Source organism: Ictalurus furcatus, chromosome 28, assembly GCF_023375685.1.
Source record: "Ictalurus furcatus strain D&B chromosome 28, Billie_1.0, whole genome shotgun sequence".
NCBI lineage: Eukaryota > Metazoa > Chordata > Actinopteri > Siluriformes > Ictaluridae > Ictalurus > Ictalurus furcatus.
The window spans coordinates 18,909,161-18,922,937 of record NC_071282.1 but is presented as its reverse complement, the minus strand read 5'-3'; the positions used below and the strand labels follow the sequence as shown (position 1 = coordinate 18,922,937).

General features: G+C 44.8%; 1 protein-coding gene across 3 annotated transcripts in view; it reads left to right on the top strand.

Moving 5' to 3' along the window:
• Positions 1 to 13,777, top strand: part of zbtb20 (zinc finger and BTB domain containing 20) — a 95,456-nt gene that overhangs the window by 36,304 nt on the left and 45,375 nt on the right. Inside the window, exon 1 of one of the 3 annotated variants that reach the window (XM_053618114.1) lies at positions 11,042 to 12,187. The exons of the other annotated variants lie outside the window; for them this stretch is intronic. The gene's annotated coding sequence lies outside the window, so the exon portion shown is untranslated. Of the gene's footprint in view, positions 1 to 11,041; positions 12,188 to 13,777 lie in introns of those variants that run through there. 3 annotated transcript variants of the gene reach the window in all.

Here is a 13,777-nt window from a genome sequence, read left to right as displayed (position 1 = left end):
TTTATGTTACAGTAGATGAGTTTTTATCCCGTTTATGTTACAGTAGATGTGTTTTGGTCCGTTTATGTTACAGTGGATGTGTTTTGGCCCGTTTATGTTACAGTAGATGTGCTTTTGGCCCGTTTATGTTACAGTAGATGTGTTTTTATCCCGTTTATGTTACAGTAGATGAGTTTTTATCCCGTTTATGTTACAGTAGATGTGTTTTTGGCCCGTTTATGTTGCAGTAGATGTGCTTTTGACCCGTTTATGTTACAGTAGATGTGTTTTTGGCCCGTTTATGTTACAGTAGATGTGCTTTTGGCCCGTTTATGTTACAGTAGATGTGCTTTTGGCCCGTTTATGTTACAGTAGATGTGTTTTTGGCCCGTTTATGTTACAGTAGATGTGCTTTTGGCCCATTTATGTTACAGTAGATGTGTTTTTGGCCCGTTTATGTTGCAGTAGATGTGCTTTTGACCCGTTTATGTTACAGTAGATGTGTTTTTGGCCCGTTTATGTTACAGTAGATGTGCTTTTGGCCCGTTTATGTTACAGTAGATGTGTTTTTGGCCCGTTTATGTTACAGTAGATGTGCTTTTGGCCCGTTTATGTTACAGTAGATGAGTTTTGGTCCGTTTATGTTACAGTATATGTGCTTTTGGTCCGTTTATGTTACAGTAGATGTGTTTTTATCCCGTTTATGTTACAGTAGATGTGCTTTTGGCCCGTTTATGTTACAGTAGATGTGTTTTTATCCCGTTTATGTTACAGTAGATGAGTTTTTATCCCGTTTATGTTACAGTAGATGTGTTTTTATCCCGTTTATGTTACAGTAGATGAGTTTTTATCCCGTTTATGTTACAGTAGATGTGTTTTTATCCCGTTTATGTTACAGTAGATGAGTTTTGGTCCGTTTATGTTACAGTAGATGAGTTTTGGTCCGTTTATGTTACAGTAGATGTGTTTTTGGCCCGTTTATGTTACAGTAGATGAGTTTTTATCCCGTTTATGTTACAGTAGATGTGTCTTTATCCCGTTTATGTTACAGTAGATGTGTCTTTGGCCCGTTTATGTTACAGTAGATGTGTTTTTATCCCGTTTATGTTACAGTAGATGTGTTTTTGGCCCGTTTATGTTACAGTAGATGTGTTTTTATCCCGTTTATGTTACAGTAGATGTGTTTTTGGCCCGTTTATGTTACAGTAGATGAGTTTTGGCCCGTTTATGTTACAGTAGATGAGTTTTTATCCCGTTTATGTTACAGTAGTTGTGTTTTTGGCCCGTTTATGTTACAGTAGATGTGCTTTTGGCCCGTTTATGTTACAGTAAATGTGTTTCTTGCCTGTCTCTTTTACAGTAGATGTATTTTTGTCCTGTTTGTGTTTTTCAATGGTTTGCGTTTAGGGCTGCAACTAACTATTATTTTCATAATCGATTGGTTGTCCAATTATTTTTGCGATTAATCGGATGGGGGCGGGGCAAACTTTCAGTACACTGTTTTTTTGTTTGTTTATTTATAATAAAATCCACAAACTGAGTTTTGCAAATATAAACTTCAGACTAAAACTTTACACAACTCTTTGTCCAAAACAGAAAATAACCCAACACACACACACACACACACACACACACCAGAATATATATTATTAATTTAGGAATGGAGTTTAATTCTGTACTTTTTGTTCATCCATAAAAAATAACGCATAAATACTTCCGTACAATACAAACTAAAATAAATTAATAAATTATGTTTGTGTGTGTGTATCTATATATATATGTATGTGTATATATATATATATATATATATATATATATATATATATATATATATATATATATAAAATTTATTTTATTCAATTATATTAGTTTATATTGTTTATAAGTATTTACGCGTTATTTTTTATGGATGCAGAAAAAGCACAGAATTAAACTCCAGTCCTAAATGAATAATAAAAACTCTTTCACTGCACCGTGTGCTTTCTGTTCCTCGTTGTCTTTATTAATATTATTTTGCTTGTGTTTACTTTTGATCAGAGTGTTTTAATTAGACATTACAGATCTTACTCGCGCTACACTCTGTATCAGCGCGTCTACACCGCGCGTGATCAGCAACGCGGCCTCGTCACTAGCACATCACTTCCGTTATAATAAACGACGGAAGTTACACTGCAAGCGCGCAGACACGGCATATAATCACCATAAACTGGAATTAAACTAACCCTTTTAAGGAACTCACACCAGTTTCCCCTGCCCCTTACACACAGTGGAGTATTTTGGATATAAACATGTTTGTGCTCGTGCAGCACTGTTCGATCTCCGCGGTGTTTAATATAAAATGCTCCCCTGCCTTAGAGGACTTTCTTCCTCCGTCACGTGACGATTCTTCCTCCGTCTGATGGAGACTGAGGTCATGTTGGGAATAAAAGTTAACGCTGACAGAAAGTAAACTTCAGAAAGTCATCGTCCGTCAGTCTGGGTGTCTGCTAATGCTAGCGTGCGTATGACGTCACGCGCCGTCGCCTAGAAGCGGCTTCTACTTCCGGTTAGTAAAAAAACACCCCGCTAGTGATATACTTGAGATGATATCACCTTTCTAAAATCCACACACTAGACGGTAGAGCGCACCGTGTAAGTGCACGGTACTTCATTTGTGACGCAACTTTAGTATTTACTCCCCGAAGCGTGTTTTCGGAAGAGGAGTAACGTAACGAGTAAACCCCCCCCCCCCCCCGTGCCGCGCAGACCAACTCATCCATGATGAGATTCGTCGACAGCGATTTTCATCGTCGATTATTATCCATTTTATCGGTTAGTTGGTGCAGCTCTATTTGTGTTACAGTTCACTGCAGCATTTAAAAAAAAGAATCGTGTTACTTATGCGTATGAGTGTCTATTAGTGTTAAAGCTACAGTCAGTGTGGTGTTTGCGATGGTGCGGTTCACGTTTCGCCGCTGTGAAAATACAGCCGCTTGCATCTTTGATATTTCACACATTCAAGTTCGGCCAAAATCTCCAGTTTAACCGTTGGTACATCTGTGGTAAGCGTACCTACACGGACAGCGATGATCCAGCGGGACGTGTCGAGAATCCTCGGGGTTCGATACCTCTCCTGTCGAAGCATCCTTGAGGTGGCGTGAGAGGTTTTTAATGAACTAAAACAGGCGTGTTAGACTTTGGTCGGCGATGAAACCTGCAGGAAGGTAGATCTTACGGAAGAGGGTTGGTGGCCACTGCTCTAGAAGATCCGTCTGCCTAATTGGCTAAATTCCTAGACACGTATCTCATAGAAACTCAGAGGGAAATGAATGCGGGCATTCAGGTCTCGATGCTTTGTAGACACGTTTCGATTAGCTTCATGATTAAAACGACTGGGTGACGCCCAGGACACATGCCAATCATTCTTTTGTAAGGTAAACAAAGCTAGACAACTATATGTTCATTATAGGCAGCTCCTCAATAAGACGCGATTGATGTAGAGCTACATATGATCGTCACAGTGATATAAACTAGCGAGCTTAGATATAGCTTACGTGTTTACGCCGCCGTATTTACTGTATATACTGTAGTCACATGTCTCACGCAGAGGTTCTGATTGGTCGAGCAAGCGGGACTCTCGTGTCGCTGTATTGCATTCTGGGTATTGTACGTTTCGGGTGAAGACGGAGAAACGTATAATAATGTCGCTAAACCATGGGCAGTGAGCGATACTGTGCAACAGATCGATACATACCACGAGAAGCGATATGTTAATATAAATGATGGTTTTATGTTGGAATTCTCCTGTAATCGTAGAACAGTACGTCTATGAACAGCAGTTATATCAACTATTAAAGCCGCAGTGTTTTGGTTTTCGGTCTGCTGATTCATAAAGTGTTTGCCGAGATGTTCGGCCTCTCCGGCTTTCCGTAGCGAACCCTAATGCAGGACCTGATTAAGATCTCCGGCGTTTGTTGATTTTATCGATTCCTATAGCAGCGAGTCTAACCTGCATCGTACAGCGCCTATATAAAGCTTACTAAAGTGCTGTTATTCCTGGATAATTGATTTGATTGTTATTGAGTTGTTCACAGAGGAGCGTTTTTTAAAGGCAGTGTTTAAAGATCTTTAATCTTGGTTAAAGAATACCAACAGGTCATTTTAGCACAAAAATCAGAGCATTTGTTGTACCAAAAGTCCGTGTTTTTTTTATCATGTACGATATCAGTGGCTTTGAATATCACAATCTGCCATAACATTAAAACCACAGACAGGTGACGTGAAGAACTTTATTATTGTCTTTAAAATGGCACCTGTCGAGTGGAGGGGGGTATATTATCGGGTAACGGGTGAATATTCAGTTCTGGAAGTTGACGTGTTGGAAGCAGGAAAAATGGGCAAGTGTAAGGATCTGAGAGACTTCGACAAGAACCAGATTGTGATGTCTAGACGTCTGGGTCAGAACATCTCCAAAACAGCAGGTGTTGTGGGGTGTTCCCGGTGTGCAGTGGTTAGAACCTACTAAAAGTGGTCCGAGGAAGGAGAACCGGAGAACCGGTGAAGGGTCACGGACGCCCAAGTCTCAGTGATGCGTCCGGTCCGATCCCACAGAAGATCTCCTGCAGCACAAACTGCTGAAAAAGTTGATGCTGGTTCTGATAGAAAGGAGTCGGAACACACGGAGCGTCACAGCTTGCTGCGTATGGAGATGTGTAGCTGCAGAGCGGTCAGAGCGCCCATGCTGACCTCCTGTACTCCACCCAAATCTCCTACAATGGGCATCAGAACTGGACCATGGAGCGATGGGAGAAGGTGTCCTGGTCTGATGAATCGGGTTTTCTTTTACATCACGCGGAGGCCGGGTGCGTGCGTGTCGCTTACCTGGGGAAGAGGTGGCACCAGGACGCACTGTGTGAAGAAGGCGAGTCGGTGGAGGAAGTGCGATGCTCTGGACAATGTTCTGCTGGGAAACCTCGGATCCTGGCATTCATGTAGACGTTACATTGACACGTAGCCCCTACCTAAACACTGCTGCAGACCGAGTACACCCCTTCATGGTCACGGTGTTCCCTAATATCAGTGTCCTCTTTCAGCAGGATAATGCTCCATGATACACTGCAAAAATAGTTCAGGAACCGTTTGAGGAACACGACAAAGAGTTCAAGGTTGTTTTTGTGGCACAAGGAGGACCTACGCGGTATCAGGCAGGTGGTTTTAATGTTATGGCTGATCGGTGTATATCGATAACTGACTATCAGCACTTACTTTCTGTTAAACGTCTGTGTTCGGGGTTTTTAGTTTTGTGTACGTTTCTTTCTGTCGGGTTTTCAGACGTTTTCTTTTAGCACATGATGAGCTGCTTTGAAAAAAACACTGCCTTGCAGATAAAGTATTATTGTTATTATTATTATTATTGTTATTATTATTATGACGGAAGGTGGGATGGATTCCTGGCACCTGCCTCCGGTTGCCAGTGAGGGAGAAGGAAAGCTCTAACGGCTAATCTTCAAATGCAAATCAATCACAAACGCCTGGAATGTAGCTAAAAGGGGGGCAAGAAAAGAAAACAGTGCTAAAGGTCAACCCGAGAGAGCGTCGGCGCTTTTACGCCACTGAAAGGCCTTTGTCCTCGAGCGCAGTCCGGAAGCTTCTCACCTTTTCAGATGAGAGGGATTTGACGGAGGAGAGATCTTATAGTGCTTATTATTCATAGTCTTATTTTATTTATTTCCTTTTGTCTCACTCACTCACTCACACGCACACACACACACGCACACACACACTCACACACACGGCCCCATTCAGACGCCGCCGCGAAGTACTTCAGGTTAACCTGCCCTTAAAGTAGATGACTCTTCAGCGACCAGTCTTTTTTTTTCCCGCCGCTTTAGCTTTATGATCTCGGCTTCTTTTTGTCGCGGCGATTATTGACTGTCCTTGCGTTCCGCGCCGCATTTTCGTGTCCTTCAGAGACGCGCGTGCAGCACACGCTCGTGAATCAGAGCCTCACCATATGTCACACTCACTATCCTTATCGCTAAGAGGGGTCCTTTGTGCCTTTTTTTAAAAATTTTATTTTATTTTATTTTTTTTGGAGACTCGAACCGGCGGAATGGCAATCGTGAATTTGTTTGTCGGTAAACATCTAGCGACGTTATTAAGAACAACAACAACAAAACGGAGCTCGTCACGTTACTGAGAAAACGCAAAATAAACAACAACGACAACAACGACAACACGTAAACGGCTCGTCAACCTTTACCGTAAAGGTTACGGCTTCACCTCTGCTCGTCGCTAAGCGCTGACACTGGAGACTCCTTCCATTAGCGTCACGTAAACGTCCCGTGAACGTATCGACGATGAGCGGTCCCTGCGTACGGATGAGCCGTTACTATAGAAACGAGCGCATTAGCGTAATGTAATAAACAGGGAAATGATATATTCGTGTACTCTTTCCAGTCATGGTGTCGGGTCTCTGCTCTTATAACGGCTTCCCGTGTTTGCTTTAGCGGAGATTAATGATGATGTCATTCCTGGAATCACGTCGGAGCCGGCGTTCCAGCGTCAGGGTCACGGGCGTTCCTCCGGGACCGGCTCGGGTTCCACATTCCCTCCAGTTCCTGTTTCCTTTTAATGTTACATTCAGTTATATACCGCACTTTGGTGTATAGAGTAATACGGTGCACTTTGTGAGTGTAGGGTTACTGACTGTACACCATCTGTTGGCCTGTTTAAAAGTACTGGCACCCCTCTTACCACTGTGCATCAATAGTGGAGCCAGGATCTGCACTGAACAGATATTTTGTGGGTGGAAGTTCATTCTCAGGACAGCAGTGACACTGACGTGGTGGTTTTGTGTATGAGTGTGTGTGTGTGTGTGTGTGTGTGTGTGTGTGTGTGTGTTACAGTGACCTATATCATTGGTAGATTTGCTAAAATGATCATGTACCATATGGGAAATTCATGATGAGATTCGGCCTTCTAATAAGCGAAGATGTTTACGTGCTTATTATTAGCGCAGAGACGGACGCGAGGCGTAACCTTACTCTATATGTCATTATCGATATCACGGTTATATATAGGCACATCACGATATGGCGTAGGATTCCATACCCGAAAAGGACAGCTTCAAAAATAAAACCAGTCACTGGTCAGGCCGATCGGTCAGTTTAGACATCAAATACGCTTTAACCGAATCCTCAGCACACGCTGACGAGAGGACGAGAGGGCGAGAGGACGAGAGGGCGAGAGAACGAGAGGACGAGAGAACGAGAGGACGAGAGAACGAGAGGACGAGAGGACGCGCGCCACCGAAAACCTCGCTTTGGTTTTTAATCAGCCGAGGAGTTCTGGCACGGCGCGAAGCCCTCGGAACAGGAGCCTTTTCACACGTGCTCACACTCCACCCGCTGCCAAAATTCCTGCCGTTCAGCCGCACGGATGGCGCGAGAGCATCGCCGGCGTGTTACAGCGTAACGAGAACACACACAAACCGCGTTTCGCCGTTTAATCACACTGAGCGGCTCATTCACCAGTTCTGCTTAATCACACGCCATATCATCCTGGCTTTCTCTCTCTCTCTCTCTCTCTCTCTCTCGTTCTCTCTCTCTCTTTCTCTCTCTCTTTCCCTCTCTCTCTCTCTCTCTCTTTCTCTCTTTCCCTCTCTCTCTCTCTCTCTCTCTCTGTGTGTGTGTGTGTGTGTGTGTGTGTGTTTCTCATATTTCTAATTTATCCCGGATAATTATAACTAGCAGCACATGATTACTTTGGAAACTAATCAGTGGCTCTGTCCCAAATGCCGGAATTCGGGTCTAGTTAGCGTTCATACTGCAGCGGGGAATATTTCAGGAAAGACTGCGGCGCCGCCGAAATTCCGGGTTCTGATCGGTCAAGGAGGTGTGGATGAAGAATTTTCTAGAACAGCAGCTCGGGTTTATATCGACACGCTCGTTCCGACGCGCTGCCGTTTCCACAGCGACGGCTCGTTCGCTCGTAGGGGCGAGTCTACGGAAGGAGTCTCCAGCGTCGGCGCTTCGTACCCGTCGGAGGTGAAGCCGTAACTCGCATATCTCAGGGATTTGCGGTACGACTCGGTAGACTGCTGTGGTGTAAGAGGAATAAAACACTTGATCGAGGACGTGGTGCCGAAGGAAAATAACCAGCGGCGTGGCTGATTAGTTTCCTGCACCAGCGCGACACGCGTAGCGTTTATTCGTTAGCGTTAAGCTAGCTCGAGTTGCTCTGTTGAATCTCTCTCTCTCTCTCTCTGTATTTCCCTGTAACAGTTTAGTTTCACAAATTAGTCGAGAATTAAAATGTTAAAATTTTTTCTTTTTCACATCCACCCACCCTCAAAAAAAAAAAAAAAAAAAGCTCCACAACCACAGGACAGGAATTTCTCCCGAGCCTTGACCTCGCCACCGGCAACAGACGCTCCAGATGAATGAATTCGCAGGGTTTTCTTCTTCTTTTCTTTTTTTTTTTTTTCCTTTTTGAAATTTTTTATTATTTTTTCTTTTAAAGGAGGCAGAAGTGCACTAAGCAGCTGGAAAGCTGAAGCACGGTCATATTTCAAATTCAGGCCATCACTTTAGTGATTGAAGCCGCGCACAGGGGTCGGAGGTGAAGTGCTGAGGGAGCACGGCGAGAGCTCTGGTGGGTGTTCCGCTCCGTCTCCGAGCCGAAATCCGCGCGTTTATTTATTTATTTATTTCTTTATTTCTTCTTCTTTTTTTTTTCTTTTTTTTTTAAGGATTCTCATGAACTTCTCCTTCTTACAAGTGATCAGCTTTTCTTGTCTTTTCTTTTTTTTTTCTTTTTTTTTTTTTGCTTATGCTATACAATTATGTTTTTATTTCTTGAGTCTGAAAATTTGGCAGTTGCCACAGTACGCCTGTAGCGCCATGATAAGACAGTAATTGTGTGTGTGCGTCTGTGTGTGTGTGTGCGTGCGTGTGTGTGTGTGTGTGTGTGTGTGTGTGTGTGTGAGGGTCCGCTCCAGGGTTTGAGCTGTTCAGCGGCCCGTCACATGAGCAGTCAAATGGTTCACCTTCTGTTGAAACGTTACATTCATGCGAACGAGCGAACAATCACGAGACGGCGTGACGTCTGAAAAGTCATAATTCATTTAAGAAAAAAGCTCTTCTTTCTCTATTTATTTATTTATTTATTTGCGGTGAGATACGAAGATTCATTCTATACTGCTGACTTTTATTATTATTATTATTATTATTATTATTATTATTATTATTATTTTCAGCGCAGACATAAACAGCACCCTCACCTCTTCGTCCCATCTCCGATGCCAGTCACGTTTATGATCTTTTGCCCAAAACGGAGGTAGTAAAAGTACGGTAAGTGTGCGAGTGATTGTCTAAATGCATTCTCTTAACGAGTGTTTGTTTGCGGCGTTTATTGGCAAACACTACCTGCTATACCAATTAGCTGTAATTAAGCTGGGTTACTGCTGGAGGTCACATTACCGTTAGCGCTAATGAGAGGGGACTGACATTACTGCATCAACCCTTTAGCGCTGTGATTAGCTTCCGCAAATTCAAACATGAATGAATACGCCAACGTAAATAAAAATAAAAACAAAAAACTTGTTTTTGGAAAGATCTCCTGATTGCGTTAGCAGAGCGCTTGGATTTATAGCGTTGCTTTAATTTACATCCAGATGTTTTGTCCAGCTGATCGTTTCAGGTTAAATGTAGACGAATCACGCTTCCTCTCTCTCGCTCGCTCGCTCGTTCGCTCGCTCGCTCGGTTGGTGTCGTGCGACTGGGAGAGCTTGCGGAGAGAAACGGGGGTGGGGGGTGGGGGGGGGTTGTTATGAGCTATCGTAAAGCTGGAATATCCTCACAGAGCTAACAGTCAACAGCACAAAGCTAGCGTAATGCTAGTCCTGATGTCGCCATCGTCTCTGACTCCCTGCCCTTCATATTCCTCTAACCCGATGATGTCATTCCCCTCAATCTGTCCATCCTCTGGGATATCCTAAACACGAGAGAGAGAGACAGGAAGAGAGAGATAGAGAGAGAGCTGGAGAGAAAAAGAAAGAGATAGACAGATAGATACATAGATAGTGAGAGAGAGATAGAGCGGAAAATACATTCAGTGATGTAATGATGACTTCACCACAGCACGGTTTTACTTTGTGTCGGACGCTGGTTCTGGTTCAGTCGGAGATGTTGGGCGGTTTTACTTTGTGTCGGACGCTGGTTCTGGTTCAGTCGGAGATGTTGGGCGGTTTTACTTTGTGTCGGACGCTGGTTCTGGTTCAGTCGGAGATGTTGGGCGGTTTTACTTTGTGTCGGACGCTGGTTCTGGTTCAGTCGGAGATGTTGGGCGGTTTTACTTTGTGTCGGACGCTGGTTCTGGTTCAGTCGGAGATGTTGGGCGGTTTTACTTTGTGTCGGACGCTGGTTCTGGTTCAGTCGGTTCTGGTTCATAAGGTTATGGATCGTGACCCAGATACAAACCCAGCCCATAAACCTACGGAATAAAAACTAGCCTTAGTCTCTAGTTTTCAAAACATGAACCACTTGCACTTCTGTAGCAGATCCTCTGTTTCAGCCAATCACGCGCTTTTATGTAAATGACGTAGCCAGAGGCGGACCAGAGGGCTAGCTAGACGTCATTTCAGAATGTGGGGAGATTTCGCACGCGCTCATCCGTTTTTGTTTACAGCGAAGCGTTATTTGAAGACGAACGAAACAGCGGTTCTTTTGAGCGCTAGTCAAGTGATGACGTGAGCCGGTGACCGCGGGTCCAGATCTTCACGTGAACGTTTCAACAACCAAAAAACGACGGCAGTATCGATACCGTGATGTGATATATGACATCATCACCACACTTTTTCTTTCCGGAACGATCTAACAAACTCAGACGAAAGCGCTCTCGGCCCTCTTCCACATACACGATGCACCTGATCGGCTAGTGTCGCCGATCGAGCCAGGGGAGATCGAGTAAGCCCCTCCCACCCAGACAGCTCGGCCAATTCCGCATTCCAAACTGCGATTTCTCATGACAATTTTTAAAAAAGAAAATAATGCTAGCTGAATGGAACTGAACGACCGTACGTACGTGATTTCTATTTTAAAAATGTTTACATTATATTCCAGTTTTTGCCGACGTTAAAAGAAAAATAGCACGTTTTCCCACAGCGCTACACGGTCGCTCGTCAGCCGAAATCCAGCTGTCGTGGGTGCGTGTCGTCTATCGTACGAATGCCTTCCGGTATGGCGATATGATATTTTGGAGATATCGCCCCAGCGTCAGACCGAACACTCGCAAATCTGACTCGTTCCGGGGTTTTGGAGGGCTCGTTCCTCCGCTCGGGACGCGCAACGCGTACGAGCTCCTGGAGAGAGCAGTAACAAGAACGTTGAGTGCTGATCCATTCACAAACAGAAGATGATTTATCACCGCATCGCACGTTGGCGGAGTGGAAAGGGTGCAGGGGAAATGAGTAAGCTTTTGTTTTTTATTTGTCATACACGAGGTGCATGCAGAAGTTGCCGAACATATAGAAACGCCCAGAGCTGAAGAGTTTAGGAAGGGAAAAAAAAAAACAACAACAAAAAAAACTCCCCCCGTCTCTGTGAACGCTCGAAACATCAAAATCACAGAATCATCGACTTGCTAACCAAAAGGTGAAACATTCCCAACCAGTCAGCTCGAGTAACGCGCGAAAATGAGCCTGGAACCGAGCCAGAGTGTTTGCTAACCAACAGTAGGTGGTTTTGGGAAAGAGGGAGAAAAAAAACCCAGGCTGAATCGTCCTCTCCCCTCCTTTTTCTCCTTCTCTCTCTCTCTCTCGCTCTCGCTCTCGCTCTCGCGCGCTCCTGTTCTCCAGCTCCGGAAGGCAGACTTGGCCCCGAGCCTGAAGTGCACGGGGTCGTATCAGGTCAGCCCCGGCGTGTTTGGTGCATAGGAAGTGCACAGAGTTACACGCTCGCTGTATTTCACTTCCTCGTTTTCACGTGCCAGAGAGAGAGAGAGAGCGAGAGAGGGAGGGATAGAGGGAGGGATAGAGACGGAGAGATTCGCCGCGGTGCGAAGACGGAGGAAGCTAGAGCAGGCCGAAAGCCCGCGACTAAAAACAATCGCACGCGGGGTAGTTTTTTTTTCCCCGGGGTAGATATTAACGCGACGAGAGTTTACATGCGAAGCGCGCGAGGAAGAAAAGAGGCACCTCGTCGCCTCGGCCGGGGACATGCCCGAACAGGTCGGCACGTTTAAACACTTTTCTGTTCTTTCGTGTCTTTCTCTTTGGGTTTTTTTTTTGTTTTTTTTTATTGACCGCGCTCGTACACACTGGCGCCTCCGGGCGCTTTAGCATCATGTTGCTGTTAGCTTTTGGGGCTGGTGTGTGTTCTTTGGCATCGTGAGAAGTGGGAGGACGGGTGCGTGCTCGGCTTCGGAGGTACGGCAGGTTCGATCGGAATGCCTGTTGCGACACGTCAGGGTTTTTATCTAAAGGAAAAATAAATTAAAGAAAACAAACAGAAAGCCGTGTGCGGTTAGAGCCGTCTCCTTATCGCCATCTGAATCCCATTCAGTTACAAAACTAAGCAGAAGGTCAGACGTTAACTGTAACGGCTGCGTTGTGTGTGTGTGTGTGTGTGTGTGTGTGTGCGTGTGTGACACTTGTAATAGATTTCATGGAGTCCAGTTTGTGTTTCATGATACACAAGTTTCCCCCCCCCAAAAAAAATGAAGGACTCCTCTGGGTTGAAGCCGGAATAAATATCTGAACGTGACCCTCGGCCTCGTAAGAGTGACGCTGCGTATTTTCCCGTCTCCTCGCACCGATCCGCTACAGCCGAAACGCTTCCTCCCAAACCACAGGAACAGCCGTCTCGGTTCCGTCCGGGTTCCGGCCCGCGTTCTAACCGGACCTCGTTTACAGTTCTGACCCCGAGCGTCACCTCAGCAGACCTCTCGGCAGGGTTCAGTTTTTCCTTCTGTTCCTCCATTCAGCAACACACACACACACACACACAAACACACACACACACACACACTTCTGTACAGCGCTGTACGCCAGAGGAGAATCTCACCAAGCCTGCTACATCGGTGTGTTTTGTGTCTGAGCGTGATCAGACCGCGTCACTCGTCCGCTTCACGCCGAGTTCTGGATCGTGATTGGTCAGGAGGTGTCGATTACTTTTCTACAGCAGCAGGTCTAGCACCGGTTTATATTAACGCGCTCGTTCGCAGAGACGTTTACGTAGCAGGTACGGAAGGAGTCTCCAGCGTCGACGCCGTAGCATTACGTTTTCCGACGTAACGTTTTTTTTATTTTTTTTTGAGAGGAAGTGAAGGAACGACTGTTTATAGCTGCTACAACGTAAGACAGAACAGCTACATCAAACGTGACGTCAGTAGAAAAAGCGTTTGTTTTTGTTTGTTTCATTTCATGTGTGTGTGACGTGACAGAAGTATCACATCACGATCCGCGATACAGATATAATGAAGCTAATCATGAGCAAAAAATAAACCGTTCCGCCGAGTTTCACGCTTTAACTACGGAGACAAAGAAGAAGACGCTTTTTTATATTTTTTTTTAAATGACCTGAAACCGACAGCATCCATTTAACTTGTGATGATTAAAAACGTTTTTTTTTTTTTTTTTTTATTTAAATACATCAGCATACCGACGATATCTCGGAAAAGCGTATCGCGTAATCGTTTATCCCGATATCGATGTTCTGTCGATGATATCGCCCGGCCCTAGCGCGTGTTCTTTAAAGATTGAAATGACGTAAATGTTTTTATTTTTAAATAATGAAGTAACGAGCTTCAGGGCGGGAGT